Here is a 21,254-nt window from a genome sequence, read left to right on the forward strand (position 1 = left end):
ACCAACAGGAGGGCTCCCCATTCTCTTGAAGGCACAGCAACTCCTTGAAGGGGTCTGCGGATCGGTGCGACTGCAGCGGGATCGGCCGCGGGGGAAAAAATAAAGGCTGTGGCACGGTGGTGCAGCGGTAGAGTTGCTGCCTTACAGCGCTTGCAGCACCAGAGACCCGGGTTCGATCCTGACTACGGGTACTGTCTGTAAATTTCCCCAGTGTGGGACGAATAAAGGAATATATTATTATTATTATTATCATCCTTCAATAGCTATCACCAAACACTGTAGGAATGCCAGCACCATTGCCTCCTTGGCACCGTTCAGATCCACTGGCATTCTCCTCAAGTCCTACCAGGCCCAGCATCAAGGCTGTGATCACATTCAGCCACCTCCAGTAGGCCACCTCACCCACATGGCTGACACTAGACCTCCCCACTGCTTTCTCTCCAGCAATAGATAGCCTGGAGAACAAGAGAAAAATTCCCCCAAAATGGAACACTGTTTTAAGTTCTGTCCCCAAAACAGATTTCCAGGAGGACAGAGATAATGCTTGAAGGAAGTTCTCAAAGTCTCCTTGGGGAAATGTAATACTGTATATTAAAGAGGGAGGTCACATTAAAACGGAACAAAAAAGGAACAGTTAACATTTTAAGACAAAGACCCCGTGTTAAAATTGGGAAAGGGAATAAAATGGTGAGTGTATTCAGCACTTTCTGTTTTGATTTAGACAAAGCAGTGCCATAGTTGTAAACAATGGAATGTGAGTTCAAAGTTCCCCATTTGAGTTCAGGTTTTAAAGGAATGTTGAATTCTTTTTCATTACCCAGAAGACCTGGCTTGCAGAAGTCTACTACATCTGGTCCTTAACCTAGCCAATATTGCTGAGGTTTTATGTTTATGTTTGCCTGTCATGTTCGATGAATCATAAGGTAGCAATGGGAGCAGCACAATATTCTGGTCATAACTGCAAAGGAATTTGTTTTCTTTGGTAGTTTCTGGTTAATAATATCATGTAAAATACTCTCTGGGCACTATTTCAAAACGGTCATTAATTCATTTAAAACAAATGCACTTGAAGCAAAGGGGTCAAAAGAACATTTATATGAACACACAATAATTATCAGATAAAGACAAATCTCTAAATGACTTTTTTTATTACACAGTGTGGAAAATTAAAAAAATGGACAGCATAGTTTGCAAAGGTTAATAGGAAATAAGGCTAAGCCACTTTCAGAAGTCTGCAGAATAGGAGTTTAGTTTATTGTTTCGTGTGCCGAGGTGCAGTGAAAAGCTTTTTGTTCAGTGCTATCCAGTCAGCGGAAAGACAATACATGATTACAATCTAGCCGTCCACATGTACTGTTAAAGAATAAAGGGAATAAGGTTTAGTGCAAGATAAAGTCCAGTAAAATCCAATTAAAGATAGTCCAAGGGCCTCCATTGAGGTATGGTAGGTCAGGACCGCTCTCTAGTTGATGAGAGGATGGTTCAGTTGCCTGATAACAGGTGGGAAGAAACCACATCTTGCATTAGAAAGAAACACAAAGGGCATCTGTACTTAAAATAAGAGTGGAAGTAGACAGACAGGGTACCAGAAAGACCACTTCTCTAATTGATGGAATTAAGGACAAAAAACATATATGGTAATCATACCCCTGCTGCTATTATGCTCTTTTTTTTGTCACACCTGACCATCAAGGCTGAGCAGGTGAGGAAAGAACTGAGCAGACTCCGCCCAGGCAAAGCCATGGGTCCCGATGGTGTCAGGCCTAGGGTACTCAAGGCGTGTGCCAGCCAGCTGTGCGTACTCCAGGATATCTTGAGCCTGAGCCTGGAGAGGTTTCCTGTGATGTGGAAGACATCCTGCCTGGTTCCTGTACCAAAGACGATGTGCCCTAGCTCCTCCAATGACTAGAGACCAGTGTCTGAAGGACCATCCTACCTCAGTTGCACTACACTGCCCTCCAGAACATAGAACACAGAACAGTACAGCACTAGAACAAACCCTCTGGCTCACACTGTCCATGCTGCACATGATGCCAAGGTAAGCTAACATTGATTATGGAAATCAATCACTGCCTTCAATGACCAAAATAGCCGTGGTCAATTGAAAGATGGGCGCTTGAGATCAAGACTTCAGACCAGGCACAAACCTTATGGCTCGGTGGGCAGCAGCGATCTCTGCCCTCCTACGTTATTCTAAGACCTGGATCATCAACTCATGGCACATCACAACCAATGATACCTCTACAAAATCCTCCAAAATCACAGGAAGGGCAAGGTGACCAATAGACAATAGACAATAGACAATAGGTGCAGGAGCATCCACTCTCAGGCCACCATTGCCACCTCTGCACCCCATATTACAACCATCAGAAACACTCGGCAGATCATGTTGTTTGTATACCCAACACCACTCCCAAAACAGACACTTCATTCTAAACTTCATTCAAAGCTCTATCATGGGAGGGGATTACCAGGTTGAAAGAAAAAAAAGATTCAAGAATGCGTTTGAGCTACCTTGAAAAACAACATACCATTAGACCAGGCATCACACTGCCCTCCAGACTATTGTTAGACTAGGCATCACACTGCCCTGCCCTCTATTGGTAGAGATACTGCCTTACAGCACCAGGGACCTGGGTTTGATCCCGACTAAGGGTGTTGTGTGTACGGAGTTTGTATGTTCTCCCTGTGTTGATGATACGGGTTTTCTCTGGGAGCTCCGGTTTCTTCCTGCACTCCAAAGATGTACTGGTTTGTAGGTTAATTGGATTTGGTAAAATTGTAAATTCTCCCCAGTATATAGGATAGTGCTAATGTACAGGATGATCGTTTGTCAGCGTGGACTTGGTGGGCCGAAGGGCCTATTTTCAAGCTGTATCTCTAAAGTCTAAGGACTCTGGAAACCACAAACCTTTACTTTTATCTGATTTACTTTAGAGATACGGTGAGGAAACAGGTCTTTATGGCCCACCGAGTCTACACCGACCAGCGATCACCTTGTACTTTAGCACTATCCTACATATTAGGGGCAAACCTTTACCAAAGCCAATTCACCCACAAATCTGTAAGGCTTTGGAGTGTGGGAGGAAACCGGAGCACCCAGAGAAAACCCACACAGTCACCGGGAGAAAGTACAAACTCCGTAAAGACAGCACCCGTAGTCAGGATCGAACCCAGGTCTTTGGCGCTATGAGACAGCAACTCTACCAAAATGCCACTGTACCACCCTAACCCCTCTCAAATCGCCCAAGCATCCATCCCATCAGACACCGTATGCCCCACCAGTGAAACAGTTTGCAGTACCCAAATTGGCATCAGCCACCTCAGAACGCACAAAACCCAAGGGCAAGTAACTCATTCTCAATCCTAAGGTGATGCAGAAAAAAAAGAAGGAAGAAGGAAGGAGGAAAAAGAAAAGCACGCATTTGAAGAGGAAGACAACACTACTTAAAGGCCATGCTGTGGATACCATAAATATCCTGTTACTTATTAATGAAGCATAAGCTGAAATGTGTATTGGAAATATCTCAACATCTAGCAGAGTAAAGGGACACTGGGCACCATTGAGTAGTTTAGAATGTAACATTCCAGTGAAATTGCACGGCAGTGAAAGACAAGGTGATATTCCCAGAAGCGACATGATAGCATGAGTTGGGAATGTCAACAACGCGTTACATTTTTGAGATGGAAAGGGTTCATTAAGAGAATTTTCTTTTGTAGGCCATGGGTATGCATTGTTGATTATTGGAGTGTCTATCAGCTTTTGCTTCCTCGCTGGGCAGGAAGTAAAACAGAGACTGCAATACAGTGGCAGGAAGGTGCTCAGGGAGAAGATGCCCATTCCCAAAACATCTGTGGATTTCACCACGTGGCAAAAAGTCAAATTTGCAGAACAAATCCACGTGAGACAAAGACATAGACAAAGAAAATGTATTTTCAGCTGCCAAAACTCATTTGGACAATGGTTTACTGTTTTAAGAACAATGTCAATAATCATAGCCCTTAACAATTGATAACAAGTTGATTATAGTTAGTATAGTTTTAGTTTAGTTTATTGTCATGTGTTCTGAGGTACAGTGAAAAGCTTTTGTTGCGTGCTAACCAGTCAGCGGAAAGACATTACAAAATTACAATCGAGCCATCCACAATGTACAGTTACATGATAAAGGGAATAACGTGAATAACATTTAGTGCAAGATAAAGTCCAGTAAAGTCTGATCAAAGATAGTCCAAGGGTCTCCAATGAGGTGGATAGTAGCTGAGGACTGCTCTCTAGTTGTTGGTAGGATGGTTCAATTGCCTGTGACTAAGTAGATAACACAGTAGATAACAAGTAGGTCAGAGGAAGGGCCTGTCATCTGTTTGGACAGCATGAGACAAGTTACTTTCCATCAGTGTCAGGATTATGACTAATCCATCGCAAGGATGCAAAAAATGTGGAAGGTAAGAAGCCAGAGGGTAAGGATGCTCGAGCAAGATCGTCAGATCAAGAGTCAAGAATCACCATTGCTTTATTGTCATATGTCCTGAAATGGAACAATGAAGTTCCAACTTACAGCAGCACAACAGACATGTAAGCATAGTACTCAGTAGACACCATAATCACCACCAAAAATAAGTTCAATAAATAAAGTAAAATATAGTTGAAAGATAAAAACGAAGCCCCAAGTCCCTAGTGCAATCAGGCAGTTCATAGTTCAGGATTTAGTTGGAGATTACAGTGTTCAATAGCCTGATGGGTGTTGGGAAGAAGCTGCTTCTGAACCTGGATGTTGCAGTTTTCAGGCCCCTATGCCTGATAATAATCATAATATATAAGGACAATAGTATACAAGTCTTGAGCTTGCAATAGTTATAGGACTTGTAGTAGTTAACAAATATTAAGTCTGAAGTTGGGTCTCGACCCGAAAAGTCACCTATTCCTTTTCTCCAGAGATGCTGCCTGATCCGCTGTGTTACTCCAACATTTTGTGTTTATCTTCATTAAGTAGGTTATGTTTAGGTTTGTGTTACAGTTGATGTTCAGGATGAAAGATCATACAATTATTCCATAGGTTGTAAGATTAATATCTGGAGTAGTGGTTTCTGGGATTATCTGTATCTGCAATGGTCAATCTGCAGATATATGGTTTTTAGCTAGGTTGTAGCTGAAAGGAGTAAATTTATGTTTTGTTAAATCTAAAAAATGTACACTTCTCTAAATAATTAACAAAGTGCATTGTTTTACACATGAATAGTCGATTACATATATAATTGAATGTAGGTAGTTGATTTGCTCTGGGTTTGTTACTCTTTTTAAGGGAATCAGTATGGTACTGAATATAAGTGTTCCTTTAAGAACTGTGTGCGCCAAGTGATGTGACCTTTGAAACACTGTTGTACTCAGTTGGCTGTCTTAAATGGAGGATGCAATGTTAGTAACTCTATCCTTATTATTTGCCTTTGTGCACATCAACACAAAAAGGCCCTTTGGACATTGCAATTAACCTCCTTCTCCAGAACAACAGTGTTAATTTCTTCATAAGCCTAATTCATACTTTGCTGAAGACTGCTTTAAGCAGTTTCACCCACAGGGTAAATATTATGGTTTCCAGTTTCAAAGCTCTCTTGTTTCCACATAATTATCGATCTAATCTACCAAACAATAAAAAGAAGTCAATCGGCAAAATGGTGATAAAACATGAGATTGTGTGCATTGATGTGTTTTCACTTTGATCCTGGAGGTATAAAAGTAAATCCTCTTTCCTATTGATCATTAAGAATCAAAAGTCAACATACCATTTTGATTAAAGGTCGTATTATGAATCATTCATTCGAACAAAGTGTGAAGCAGTTTTTTCAAATGAATGATTTTCTCGTCAGCCAAATTCACCGCTTAGAGTCATAGTATCATATAACATAGAAACAGGCCCTTCGGCCCAACTTGCTCTTGCCGACCAATTTGCTCCATCTATACATGCCTCACCTATCCGTATTTGCCTCATATCCCTCTAATCCTTTCCTGTCCATGTACCTGTTACTTAAAACAATGATACTATATAATTTCGTAGGCCATGCATAGCATAAAAAAAGTTATAAGCATTTGACAAATGTGACAGTCTAGTAAAATAACAACTTTAACTCTACAATATAAAGAAAGAGGAATAGATAGTTAACAGAGGGGGATGTTGTTATATTACTGAATAAAATTCACCCATGAAATAAAACTGTCAAGGAGCATGAAGACAAGGCCTTTAATGGATCGGACTGGATTTATGTTGTATGTGTTTTTTATTGCTCAATGGTGAATAGTGAAAGGACTGGATAGAGTGATGTGGAGAGGATGTTTCCACTAGTAGGAAAGTCTAGGACCAGAGGCCTTAGCCTCAGAATAAAAGGACGTACCTTTAGAAAGATGAGCTGGAATTTCTTTAGTCAGAGGGTGGTCAATCTGTGGAATTCATTGCGCAGATGGCCATTGACAGGAGGCCAAGTCAATGGATATTTTTAAGGCAGAGATTGACAAATTCTTTATTAGTAAAGGTTTTGGGGAGAGGCAGGAGAATGGAGTTGAGAAGGAAAGATAGATCAGCCATGAGTGAATGGTGTAAACCTGATGGGCCGAATGGCTTACTTCTGCTCCTAGAACTTATGAACAATCCTCTCTGCTTAACTTTACGATGTTTTCTCCTTTTGCCACTTGCACAATTAGATTTTTTAGGGTCCAACCCCGATTATCATCCTGAAATAGAAACTATTGCTAATATTTTACCCATTGCAGGCCATGGTCAAACAAAGCTGTTTCATCACATTGACTATCTCCTCTATCTCCCCTTTTCAATTCTTTACCACTTTTCCACAGACCCCAACCTCAGCCATTGAGCTGCACAGTACAGATCACAGTTGCAGATTAAGTTGGAGAAATATCATGGAAACAGGCCAATCGAGTCCACACTCTCTCTAGATCACCCATTTACACTTCCTCATCCACTCATCCATTAACTTACAAATCTGCACATCTTTGGATGTGGTAGGAAACCAGAGCAGCCAGAAGAAACCTACATAGTCACAGGAAGAACGTGCAAACTCCACACAGATTGAACCCGGGTCTCTGCTGCTGTGAGGCAGCAGCTCTACAAGCTATGCCACTGTGCCGACCTTGTGCATAATCAGATGCCATTCCAATTTATTGCAGTTAACTTCGCAGAGCCATATTGGAGGAGGGCCTTAAGTTGAACGTTTATTTAAATGTATTCATTTTTCAGGATATTGGGTTTCACAGCTGAGGGTCTAACCTGCCTTCTGGAAACGATTGCAGTTGTTCTGGTGAAGATGCTCCCACGATCCCACAGTAACATTTGGCTGATGCGATGCCCACACAGATAAAGGATTATCACTTATTTCTGAGTGGGATAATGCACAACTTGGTGCAGAACTTGTATCAGGTGGCATAGCCATGCACCTGTTGCCCTTGTCATTCTTGGTGGAGAACTTGCACCAGGTGACATAGCCATGCACCTGTTGCCCTTGTCATTCTTGGTGGAGAACTTGCACCAGGTGGCATAGCCATGCACCTATTGCCCTTGTCATTCTTGGTGAACTTGTACCAGGTGGCATAGTGGTGCACCTGTTGCCCTTGTCATTCTTGGTGGTGAACTTGTATCAGGTGGCATAGCCGTGCACCAGTTGCCCTTGTCATTCTTGGTAGAGAACTTGAACCAGCTGGCATAGCCATGCACCTGTTGCCCTTGTCATTCTTGGTGTTATAGAGTCATAGAGTCATACAGCATGGAAATAGGCTTGCCCACACCGGCTAACATGTCTCATGTACACCAGTCCCACCTGCCTGTATTTGGCCCATATCCCAAAAGACCTATCCTATCCATGTCTAAATGTGTCTTAAAGACTGTGGTAATACCTGCCTCAACTACCTCCCTGGAAGCTCGTTCCATATACCTACCACCTTTTGTGTAAAAAAGTTATCCCTCAGATTCCTATTAAATTCATCCTTCCTCACCTTAAACCTATGTCCTCTGGTTCTCGATTCCCCATCTCTGGGCAAGAGACTCTGTGCATTCACCCTATTTGTTCCTCTCATAATTTTATATACCTCTATCCTCCTCATCCTCCAGCGCTCCAAGGAATCGAGTCCTAGCCCTCTCAACCTCTCCCTATAGCTCAGGCCCTTGAATCTTGGCAACACCCTTGTACATATTCTCTGCACCCTATCCTGCTTGACAACATATTTCCAACATCATGTGTTAGAGATCACAGGTTTGGAAGATACTAGCGTGACTTCGTAATTATAGCATGTAACGACCAGCAATCCCCGCACATTAACACTATCAATTTACACATACCAAATATACAAAGCCAAGCCAATTAACCTATAAACCTGTACATCTTTGGAGTGTGGGAGCAAACCGAAGATCTTGGAGAAAACCCACATGGTCACAGGGAGAACGTACAAACTCCGTACAGACAGCACCTGTAGTCGGGACCGAACCCCCGTCTCTGGCCCTGCAAGCACTGTAAGACAGCAACGCTACTGCTCCGCCACCGTGCCGCCCCTTGTGAACCACTTCCAGTCACTCAGGAGCTACCTCCCATGAGGACAGACCTAATGACAAAATACCTGGTGCCTTGATCACATTCAAAACGCCTCAACGGGTGAGCCAAGCTGTCGGCATCACTGACACTGGGTTCCCAAAATTGGCACTCGCACCAAGCTCTGTCACGTCCTCACCTTCTCCATCATGGTCTGGTTTGGCTCAGCCACCAAGCACGACATCCGGAGGCTGCAACGGATCGTTCGCACAGCTGAGAAGGTTGTTGGCTGCAACCTTCCCCCCATTGACGAACTGTACACTGCAAGGGCCAGGAAGTGAGCGGGCAAGATCATCTCTGACCCCTCTCACCCTGGCCACAAAATCTTTGAAGCACTTCTCTCTGGAAGGCAACTCCGGACTGTCAAAGCAGCCACAGCCAGACATAAAAACAGCTTTTTTTCCCCACGAGTAGTAGTTCTACTCAATAACCAAAGTCTGTGGTCTCTTTTTTGCTCTGATTTATTTTCACCCACATGTTTAGACCGTAATGTTGTATCCTTATTGTTTTGATGGGTTTATGCTTTATTCTTAATTGTTAACTGTATGTTTGTGTTGTCATTTGTGAGCGGAGCACCAAGGCACATTCCTTGTATATGCACATACTTGGCCAATAAACTTATTCATTCATTCATAACTTATTCATGTGAAACACTTTGCAGGGGAGGAGAGGAAATACTTCGAGAATTTCCTCAAAACAATTGTTAAAAAAAAAGTTATCATCCTCACCAGCTCTGCTCAATAACCAATAACCTCTGCTGAAACTTGTCCAGAAGCATTAGAGAAGGTGCCAAACACTTTGATTCTCTCCATAGTCGCATGAAGGTGCCAGGTTCAAGCAGTGGGCAGATCGCAGCACATTCCAAACAATCCACCCATCTGACATTAGGCTGAAGAAGGGTCCCGACCTGAAACATCACCCATCCTCTTTCTCTAGAGATGCTGCCTGACCCGCTGAGTTACTCCAAAACTTTGTGTCTTTCTTCGGTATAAACCAGCATCAGCAGTTCCTTTCTACCCATCTGCTCTATTGGGTATCTCCTGCCCGAGTAGGTGCAGTCTGTAGATCTCAGTCTGGCCTCCTCAACCACCTGGGAACACACGGAACTGAAGTGGAAGCAAGTCATCCTCAATTCTGTAACTGCCTGAGAAGGAAAAATATGTTTTATGAGCAATGCCTGCTGAGAGCTCTTGTACTCTGGGGACATTATCTATTTCCTAACCATGAGGTAATGGTCCAGGAGTCTTTCAGCTGAGGAAGTCTCCAGCCCCAGCCTGCTCCTTCTCCTTTACACTGATGAATAACAGAGGTGCAGAGTGACTACAGTTATGCAAAACCTTGCAGAAATATTAACTGATTGTGAGCGCTTTCTTTTCCTGAGAATTATGTGCTCGATAGTAAGTGTCGCGACGAAGACCCAAATACCATATAGGACATCTAGGATCTCAGGTTGCAGGGCAGTTTTTAAAAGATTGTGCCTTTTCCTGCTGCTGCCACCATCTTACAGCACTGAAAGCCAATTAACTGGCCATTGCGTAGGAAGGAACTGCAGATGCTGGTGTAAACCGATGATAGACACAAAATGCTGGAGTAACTCAGCGGGACAGGCAGCATCACTGGAGAGAAGGAATGGGTGACGTTTCGGGAAGGGTCTAGACCCTAAGCAGCATTTTGTGTCCATCTTAGCTGGTCATTGTCACAGTCTGGTTCATGGGACGGAGCCAGTGCTTTTTACTCGTGTTGTTATGGCATAGTGGCTCCTCTAAAAAGTTTTAAACTAGATTTTTCACATTTTTAGAATTTCTAACATGACAAAAATAATATTTATTTAAATCTATTATTTAAGTTTAAAAAATAATATTTATTATTTGTAATCCGTTATCAGGTCCTTATTAGGATGACAATCCAGCATAGACATCAGCAGCAAGGGATGATATGTGCACCGGCATCTTTTTGTCTGAAGAAAAAGCTTGGGACGCAGCTATGCTGAAATTATTGCTGTATCTCCTACAGTGCAGCAGCAACGCAATTTAGATGTTTATAGAGAACTTTAGGATCCCTGTGCACATGGAAGGCACTCTGTAATGCCAGGTCCATTCCTTTCTCATTTCACAATGTACCCCACTAAACCAATTAAAAACATTTTTGGGAAAGCAGTTGGAGTGCGGAATTTGTGGCCGAAAGAGGATCTGCAAATTCTTTAAAGGAGATGTCAGAGTTGTTTGAAAAGGTGAAATACTAAAGGCCATGAGAACAGGGCACAAAAGTCAGATTACATGGGGAGAAACAGGACATTCTCAACTGACTTTAAAAAAATTTAAAAAAACTGTTTTCTGCCTGGAGTGTCCAATAATTACATAAGTATGAGTTTGCCAATCCCAGCAAGACTCTCAACCCAGAGCCTAAACTAAGGCTTAAGTCCTGCTTACGCATGTAATTTAGGAAGTTTTGATGAAAGTTTATCAACTCGAAAAGTTAATTCTATTGAAGATTGGCACAAAATGCTGGAGTAACTCAGTGGGTCAGGCAGCATCTCTGGAGAAAAGGAAGAGGTGACGATTCAGATCAGAACCATTCTTCAGACGGAACCCTTCTTCAGTTAATTCTATTTATCTGTGAACAGGTGCTGCTTGACCTGCCTGGAGACTGCATTCTTTTCTGTTTTTTAAGAAGATTCTTCAGTACGGGTGTCAGAGGTTATGGGGAGAAAGCAGGAGAATGGGGTTAGGAGGGAGAGATAGATCAGCCACGATTGAATGGCGGAGTAGACTTGTTGGGCCGAATGGCCTAATTCTGCTCCTATCACTTATGAGCTTATGATCTAGTTTAGTTTAGTTTAGAGATACAGGCGGAAACAGGCCCTTTCGGCCCACCGGGTCCGCGCCGACCAGTGATCCCCGCACATTAACACTATCCTGTACCCACTAGGGACAATTTTTACATTTACCAAGCCAATTAACCTACATACCTGTACATGTGGGAGGAAACCGAAGATCTCAGAGAAAACCCAGGCAGATCACGGGGAGAACGTACAAACTCCGTACAGACAGCACCCGTAGTCGGGATCGAACCCGGATCTCCGGCACTGCATTCGCTGTAAGGCAACAACTCTACTGCTGCGCCACTGTGCCGGTTTTACACCACCAAGACAGTGCAGCACTAAGAGATATGTCACCATTCATGTATGTTAAAGCAAGCTTTGTTTGTTTTACTAATTCATTTGAAGTAAGGGATCCCATGGCACCCTAAATGCTATTGCCAATGAACATTCATTTATCTTATTTGCACAATTTGATGTAAAAATGGTCTCTTTTGCTACTGGACAGCAGGAACAACATTCGTAAAATCAAATCCATTCTTATCCATTTAATTTTTGAAAAACTCCTGGAACGCATTGCATAGAATGTTCCAGAGCTTTTCTTGTTTCATTCCCATAGCTTTGTCAAATGGTTATAGTGCAGTTTGGAAGTTTTTGAGCAAATCAGCAGATTGCTAGTAAAGTTTCCATTCAACATCAATAGAACATATTATGTTGCCGCAGGCCACACTGGATAATATTAAATTCTAAAATTGAAAATCAAAAAGTTAGGCAGATGCTGGAAATTTAAAACAGTATAATTCACCATCCCACTCCCATTCTGACCTATCAGAATGTGGCCTCCTGTGATGTTACAGTGAGGCCTAAATCCACAAGCTAGAGAAATAGGGACTCATCTTCAACATGGCAATGCTGTAGCCTTCAACACTCAATACCAAATTCTAACCCTTCAGGTAACTTGACTTCTCTGCCTCTATCATTTGTCAATCTGTGATTTCCTCTTAGCTCCTTTGTTTATTTATTTTTAATGCTCTCTGAGGGTGGTGAATGAGCTTATCCTGACTAGCCAGCAGATCTTCCTGGTCTGGCTTTTGCAACTTCTATATTCTTTTGTCTATGTTCTCAATCTCTAACTGCTCTTATTCAATCATTGACCAGATAATCCTGTTTATCATTTAGGAATAAGACCATGTGCTCTTTCTGGTTTCACCCTTTCAGAGACTTCCCCCTCCTCCCACCCTCCCTGTAGTGGAACAAACTTCTTCAATAGCCAATAGGCAATAGTGAAATAGTGACATTCATTTTGCACATGTGAACGCCGCCATTTTTGGCTCCGTTTTTCAATGTCCAATGTCCGGTCGGCTCGCCTGGCCATCTTTGTGTCCCGGAGAGAGGGGGCTTCCTGCAGCCAACCTTGATGGCACTGGAGGCATTACCCCAGTTCACTCTCCTACCGCTCCTTCTCTCTCCTTCCCAGTTCTGACGCTGAGTCCTCAACCTGAAACATTAACTGTTTTTCTTCCTGCAGCTATGTCCTGACTTGCTGAATATTTCGAGCATTTTCTGTTTTCATTTTATAACTATATTAAATTCTCCTGGTTTAACACACACGCATAGTGGTGCATTAGTTTTAACCCCCAGGATTGCTCACAGCATGAGCAGAGAAGATAAGTGCAGATGGTGTTATATTTTCGCTGTGCACTTACTGTTGTCTTGCCTCCAGGGTAAATCTTCTAAGAAGTCATGTTATTACACACCATGGTCTTTTTTTGTTTTCTTTACCATTTTGCCCTCCTCCCATCTTGCCTTTGAGGTTTCACTCCGACATTCCAGATGAAGAAGGTGAAGATGTCACTTCCTTTTTTCCTCTCAGATGTGCTTTATCATTCATGTCAGAAGTTGAAGAATCTTTTCCCTTCGGGGAAGGATAAAAGCCGTCGGTGTCGGGATAGGGCTGTTGTTTTCTAGTTAGTCACCTCAAGACCCTCTTGGACGTATGCAGACTCATCCCAGGAACAAAGGCTCAAATTATTGAATTTGAATTAAAATCAGACCACACTAGAAAAGGCTACTTTTGCGACACACCAGGAGTCTAAGCACCTGCTGCCTAAGAGATAATAATGTAGTAAAATTCATTCATCCCATGGCCAAAGGGCAAACATTCATATTATAATCTGGATCAGCATCATATTTTCCAGATGTGGCTTAACAAGCCTGCCTTTAATTAAATGTGTTACAATGACAACAGCACTACTGCATTAGCCAGAAAGGGGTTTATCTGAAAAGAGGTGTCCAGCTACAGGGTAAGGCTCATCTCAGCAGTCATCTTCTGCATTATTTGATTTCACAAAATCCGGTATTTGAAACTACAAGTGCAGTCGATGATTCAAGAACGGCTGTGCTAAAGGAATCTCTAGGACGGAGTATTGCAACCGAGGTAAGACCCTTCAATGGCAGTAGTAAAACAAGCATGGATATGTTGTGCTCGAAATGAAATGAAAACAAAATGCATTAGGGTAACAAAGGAGTTAAATGAAGTCAATTTGTGTGAGGCTTGGCTTGCATTTCTTTTTCAGTACATTACCCAGCTGTAGCTCAATTACTCTAAGCTGCCTTTCTCCCTAACCACACACACACACACTGATTCAATTAAAGTACATTTATACTACCACTATTATATTGGAATGCGCTTGGGATGGATTAACTCAGTTATAAAAGTTATGTGAAAATCCTCTCTTGCACTGGAATGAACTTAGAAAATGTTTACTGGTGTATGTGTTTAGGGAGTACCTGCCGCTCTTTGTAGTCCTCAGGATTAAGTCATAAATGGTTTGACATTCCCGACTTCATTAGTTCAAACAGAAAATGCAGCTTGGAATCCAAAAGTGATGGAATTAGGGAGAAAGGATTAACAGCCTATTTCTGCATGTTCAGGCAAAGTACTCTTTAAAATAAATCTTAACATCAAGAAAATAAAACAATGTGTTTATTGCTGTTTCTGCATGAAATGAAAAAATGTATAGTATTTCCCTGATGCACAGTCAAGTAAGTTAATATAAACTACTGGTATTAGAATGAGTGGTCTGAACAAAAAGTATTTAGAGCATCAGTGCATCAGTACTTGAACAGTAAATAGGTATTTTTACACAGGGATTATTGTTATAACAACCATGAATAGATTAATCACAGGAGAACAAGAGGAGGATAGGATGATCTGGATGACCTGTGCACAGAAATCATTGGAGTGAAGCTGATCCAGCAGTAAATGCATCTAAAAGAAACCGGGGTACTGATTGAGAATGATCAGCCATGATCACATTGAATGGCGGTGCTGGCTCGAAGGGCCGAATGGCCTCCTCCTGCACCTATTGTCTATTGTCTATTGTCTAAACCATTATGGCAGGCAAATGATGAGGTGCATTCTTCCCTAGAGTGGCCATGACTGAGATGTGGCACATAATTTACAAAGTCCTTAATGTTCAGCAAATTGTCTATAATACATTGTTGATGACAAAGAAGACACAGTGATTGCCAAGTTTAAAGGGTTAGGAGTCGGTGACGCCAATTATCTGAACCTGAAACTATTCCTGATATGTCCATATCAGTGGTGTAATTCATCAATGTTAAAAATTGCAATGAAATGTTGTGACTTGTGTGACCCTGCACACTAACTTTGGACTGACATAAAAGCCAATTTGCTATTAGAGCACAACTTGTTTCCATTGTAGATCACCTCCTCCATATGTCCACTAATCTGCTTCAAAAGACCAGAGCTGGCACTTTAGAATTCCATCCTTTGCTTTTCTGTGCACTTAGTCTCAAGTCATTCTGAGCTATTTTGAACTAAACTTGGAACATTTAAGTTCCAAAAACGTCATGGTGACATTCCTGAGAGGCGCAAAATGAGAATAACAGTCTACTGAGCTCTTTATTGAATGCGTTGTTGATATTACTACCTCCTTGCATATGTCACCCCAATCACCTGAACACCACCATCAATAAGAGATTGCCATAACTCAGCACTGGCTTTGTCCACAAAGCATGCAAAATGGAATCATCCTTAAGGAAACTTCAAGGAACTGATCCTGATAAAGTGATAGCAGTTGATGTTCATTAAGTAGTGCTTCTTGGATTCAGTTAGAGGATATTAGAAACATAGAAACATACAAAATAAGTGCAGGAGTAGACCTTCTGGCCCTTTGAGCCAGCACCGCCATTCAATATGATCACGGCTGATCACCCAAAATCAGTACCCCGTTCCCGCTTTTTCCCCCTATCCCTTGATTCTGTTAGCCCTAAGAGCTATATCTAACTCTCTCTTGAAAACATCCAGTGAATTAGCCTCCACTGCCTTCTGTGGCAGAGATTTCCACAGATTCACTACTGATATTCCAAGGATTGTCGGTGAAAAAAGCAGATGCTAAATTATAGTAAACAAAACAGTGAACCACCTCATGTAACATGATGTACAAATCACAATAATATTACAGATGGAGTAATACACATGTGATCCTTAATTAGTGCAGATTTTAAAAATACAGATGAAAGAGGAGAGACGAAAGGCCCTGTCCCAGTTCGGCGATTTTTTAGGCGACTATAAGCGACTAGGCTGTCGCCGCACGGTCGCCGGGGTGTCGCGGGCATGGTCGTGAGTAGTCTCCAAAGAGTCGTAGCGTGTTTTTGGTCGTCGCTGGATTTTGTGAAGGCTTGAAATTTTTCGGCAACCGTTGGTTTCACGCCAATGAGCGTAGCTTGACGTCTCCTGACGTGGGCGCTGTCGTAGGTTGTCGCCAGGTTGTCCCCAGGTGATTAAGGTTGTCGCCGGTGCTGACTTCGGCGAATTCCAAGTGTGGACTTGATCTGATCATCCATCAGTGTAATGTGTCCATAAATGATGTCAGGTTTTGTATGTTTTTGCACTTGTATTCTGTTTAAAGTTTGAATTTTAAAGTTTGAAGTTTATTGCAATTTATTGAAGTTTATTACAATATTTTGTATGCACTGTTGTATGTTCTTATCAACCTTTTAAAAAAAATTGTTTGTATATCAATAAAGGAAATTCTAGCCATTTTGACAGAAAATTGATGTATGAAGTTATTGTATTTCAGAGTAGTTTCTCATGGCATCACTTTCAAATAGACATGATGCAGAATGATTGGAAGCCCTACTGTACACCCCCTTTTATAGGGAAAGTGGGTGAAACGTGAATTGTCTTCAGTTGTCTTCAGTCTTCAGGGTCATAGCTTGTCGTGGGTGAACGTAGGTTGACTTCGGTTGTCGTAGCTTGTCGCCTCTGTGATGGTAGGTTGTCGTACGTGCGGTCGCTGGTGGATGTTCTACTTGCGATGATTGGGTCGCTGGTTTTCGGTAGCTTGCAGTAGTTTCACGTCGATGAGGTGGTAGGTTGTTGTAGCTCGTCGTAGACATTTTCGTAGGGGGGGTCCAGTCACCGGTTTTCCGACTAGGACAGTCGCCTTAAAAAACGCCTAACTGGGACAGGGCCTTTAGGAGGGACTTCAAAGGCAACTATCGCACTCAGAGAGTAGTCCTTATCTGGAATAGGTTGCCAGAGGAAACTATGGAAGTGGATATAATTGACTTTTTAAAGACATTTGTCCAGATATATGGATAAGAAAGGTTTAGAGGCCAGCATGCCAACTTGGTCAGCATGGACAAGTTGGGCTGAAGGGACTGTTTCCATGCTGCATAGCTCTTTGACTCCATCCATGTTGTAATTGTTTTAATCTTAAGAGTAATAATGTGCTTTCTGATTGCTTGCTGCTTTCATATTGTTCGAAATCTAATGCATAATTCATGACTGCAAAGTACGAGGAAAGAAAAATAAGAAAATAAGCAGATGGTGGAAGTTTAATGACAGAAGGCAAAAGCAATTAGTCTCGGGTTACAGAAGGAAAAGCAACAATTTGTGGAGAAATGTAAGGAAGGTTACTCTAACTACATGGGATGACTGTATCACAAAAGTAATTCCTAACAACCCAAAACATAGGGAAAGCAGCAGCATGTTAAAAGACTTTTAGAGGCAGATGATAAGTAGTGTGGTTAGTGTTACAGCCTGTATTAATATTATATTCTGCTTTTTGCCAGCAATACTAGATTGCGCCAACATTCCAGAAACAGGGAAATGCAGCAGTATTTTGTTTTGTGCATACCTGAATTAAGTATTATTTTAATTGTTACTTAATAAGATTATATTAGACATCCATGACAAACAGCATCAGCAGGGTGCACCAGTACACTTCCCAGTCAGAAATGATGATGTTTTAACATTTGTAGTCATAATATCTTGAGTTGCAGAATACTTGGAACACAGGCCTGATGCAGACTCTGTCTCCTCCCTTAAATCTTTTCCACCTCCCATTATTTCACAATTTCCTTTCCAGGAAGAGTTTTTTTTGGATTAAGAACAGAACCACTCTAGTGTGACAACACTGGTCCAGTGTTATAGTAGGATCATGCATTGTGTTTCATAACAGACCAGGTCCAAGTCACCTTGTGGAACAGAAGAAAAAAATGTTCAAAGATAGAATAATGTGAATCAACCGGATGACTTTTGCATTTACTGTACTTCAGTTTAAATGACGCAGCATATTGGTTTAACTATCACTGCAAGGAAAAAACAAGGATTCTTTAACACAAAGGTAAATCATTCCAACTTTATAATCGCTGATGGACTGTGTTTTAATATGCAGAATATGGTCAGAAATCAATAACTGTGATTATTGATTTATAAGTATGTGGATAAAGGGCATGGAAAACAGCGTCTTGCTATTGAAAAATATAGCTGTTATGAACAAAAAATGTTGTAAGACTCTCTGCAGTCAACGATAGCGCGGCTTGCTTTGAAGGGCTCCTTCAGGAATTTTGGCTTTCCCAACAGGGAAGTTATGCTTGTATCAAGTTTTGGATGACTATGTCCTCCCGTTAGTGTAAATGTTGTTCCCTGCATGATGGAATCACTGTACTGGGTGAATGCACCACATGTGGTGTCACTCATTTGTTCAACCTGAGCAAATATTTAAAACATGGCTGGGAAGTTCTCTATGCTGATAGTTTTAACAAAATAGAAACGCATCTGAAAAGGGTCTATTGACAGTTTGAGTGCAGAATTGACCAACGTCATAATCTCCACAAACAGCGGTGAAATAATAAATGAGTGACCCCAGGGCAATTCCTAGTTTCAAGCGTAATCCAAAGTTAGTGCTGAGGCAGCTAATTTCAATTAGATGGTGCGATTTGTTGCATTTTTACCTAAGCTAGAAAGAAATGAAGGAAAAAAAAAGTTTTAAAAAAGAGAATGTTAGAAACAATCAGCAGTCAGACAGCTTCAATGGAATGGGAAAAGTGAAATTAACATTTTAAGTGAATGGCCTAATGTTAGACCTGGAAAACATTACTGGTGGCGAAAAATTAAGCCAATATAAAGCCAGTAAAAGTGGGGACAACAGTACAAAGTGAGGCCCATGATTGTGTTAGGGCTTCAAATAATCAAATACTAGCTAGTTGGTACAAGACAAACATAGGCGATAGTTGGAAACATTCGAGGAAAGGATGTACCTTTAGAGTGGAGATGAGGAGGAATTTCTTAGGATAGTGAATCTGTGGAATTCATTGTTAGAGATGGCAGTGGAGGACAAGTCACTGTTTTTAAAAAAAGCAGAGATTGATATGTTCTTGATTAATAAGACCATCAAAGCTTATGGGGAGAAGGTAGGAGAATGGGTTTGAGAGGGCAAAATAGATCAGTCATGATCGGATGGTGGAGCAGACTCAATGGGCTGAATGGGCTCAATGGCCTAATTATGCTCTTGTGTCTTCAGATTTTTTGGTCTTAAGTTAAATCCAATGGTGTATATGAATGTGGAATAATGGAAATGGAAGGAGCAGTGGATATGGCAATGCCAGAAAGGTTTAATTGATTCAGAAATATACCCCAGTTTCTCTGTTTCCATCTCAGAAGCCTTCTCTATAGTAGATAGAGATCAGAAGATCAGTAGATTACTATACTCCTCCACCTCTTGCTTTATATTTAACCACTGAATTAATTGCTCTATCATTGAAGGCCATACCTTCAGTTGCTTCAGACATAGATCCATAGATACATAGAAAATAGGTGCAGGAGTAGGCCATTCAGCCCTTCGAGCCAGCACCGCCATTCAACGTGATTATGGCTGATCATCCACAATCAGTGCCCCGTTCCTGCCTTCTCCCCATATCCCTTGATTCCGCTAGCCCGAAGAACTCTATCTATCTCTATTTTGAATGCATCCAGTGAATCGGCCTCCACTGCCTTCTGAGGCAGAGAATTCCACAAATTCACAACTCTCTGGGTGAAAAGGTTTTTCCTCATCTCAGTTCTAAATGGCATACCCCTTATTCTTAAACTGTGGCCCCAGGTTCTGGACCCCCCCCCAACATCGGGAGCATGTTTCCTGCATCTAGCATGTCCAATCCCTTAATAATTTTATATGTTTCTATAAGATCGCCTCTCACACTTCTAATTTCCAGTGAATACAAGCCTGGTCATTCCATTCTTTCATCATATGACAGTCCCACCATCCCGGCAATTAATCTTGTGAACCTACACTGCACTCCCTCAATAGCAAGAATGTCCTTCCTCAAATTAGGACTTCAGCTTTGCATTTCTCTCCTTTAATCTGCACACCCCACCCCTCTTTAAGTCTGTTTGACCAAACATTTTTTAATCCACTCATTTCTGGGATCATTCTTGTAAACCTCCACTGGATCCTCTCCAGGGTCGGCTCATCCTTCCTCAGATTATGATGCCCAAAATTGCTCACATTACTCCAAATGCAGCCTGACCAGCACCTAAAAGAGCCTCAGCATTACATCCCTGTTTTTGTATTCTTAGCCCTCTTGAAATAAATGCTAGCATTGCACGCCTTCTTTACTTGCGAACATTATCAATTTCCCTGCTGGTATAAAGTGCTATCATATCATATTGTGTCGTATCGTAACCTTTTGGGAATCCTGCACCAGCACTCTCAAGTCCCTTTGCACCTCCGATTTCTGGATTCTCTCCCCATTATTTAGTTTGGCATCAAATTTTAAATTATAATACTATGAGGTCTCTTGAGATTTTTTTAACCTCATTATTGGACAAATGGAGGTAGTTGTTACTGGCTGAGATTCGACAGGGAAGCTCCCAAGTGTCAACTCTTAGCATGATATAAAATAAAAACTATTGAATAAACAGATATTTTTCAAGGAATGTTGTTCCCTTGCATCAGCGTGATTAATTCACTGTGATTTTCTTTCATGATACTACGTCTAACTCAAACTTGTAAAAGACTGTTAGGGTAAGTGTGTAATAATGATCCTGGTTGATCTTGCACTTGAGAGTAGATTTGGTGGGGAGATGGAGGGGGGAGGTGCGGGGAGGAGGAATAGTGGGCTAGAGGCTGTGGTATTTTTGAACTTGTGCCCAAAATCTGATCATAATCCTGCCTTTACACACACAACATCTTTAAATCATTAGGGTTCACAGATGTGCTTCTTTCAATGTGCTGTGAGGAAAATACAAAAAAAAAATCTAATCGTACCAATGAAACTGGCAAGGAAATCGTTTCATTACCAAAGATCACGTATCCAAGTCTTTTGAATGCCAAGCCAATTGGCAGCTATAAGTTGTCATCAAAAATGGGGTGCGGAGGGGGGAATGTTACTGCCCTAGCTCTAGCTGTAGTTCACTGGGAGAATGGAGCTGCATGTGACAGTTTGGAAGATGACCACATGCCTGTATAGCTGGAGTAAATATTCCTCTGCACTCTCTGATGGGGAGATCTATTGCCGCATTTCCCTTTCACTTGAC

The 21,254-nt window shown here is 41.7% G+C and overlaps 1 protein-coding gene across 2 annotated transcripts in view; it reads left to right on the forward strand.

Annotated features, from left to right (window-relative positions):
- Positions 1 to 17,857: 17,857 nt before the first annotated feature.
- The window catches only part of scara5 (scavenger receptor class A, member 5 (putative)), a 74,457-nt gene continuing 71,060 nt past the window's right edge, over positions 17,858 to 21,254 (forward strand). For both annotated transcript variants that reach the window (XM_078399638.1, XM_078399639.1), the window contains exon 1: positions 17,858 to 18,063. The gene's annotated coding sequence lies outside the window, so the exon portion shown is untranslated. The remainder of the gene's footprint in view (positions 18,064 to 21,254) is intronic.

The sequence above is a fragment of the Rhinoraja longicauda genome, chromosome 5 (genome assembly GCF_053455715.1).
Source record: "Rhinoraja longicauda isolate Sanriku21f chromosome 5, sRhiLon1.1, whole genome shotgun sequence".
Taxonomy (NCBI): domain Eukaryota; kingdom Metazoa; phylum Chordata; class Chondrichthyes; order Rajiformes; family Arhynchobatidae; genus Rhinoraja; species Rhinoraja longicauda.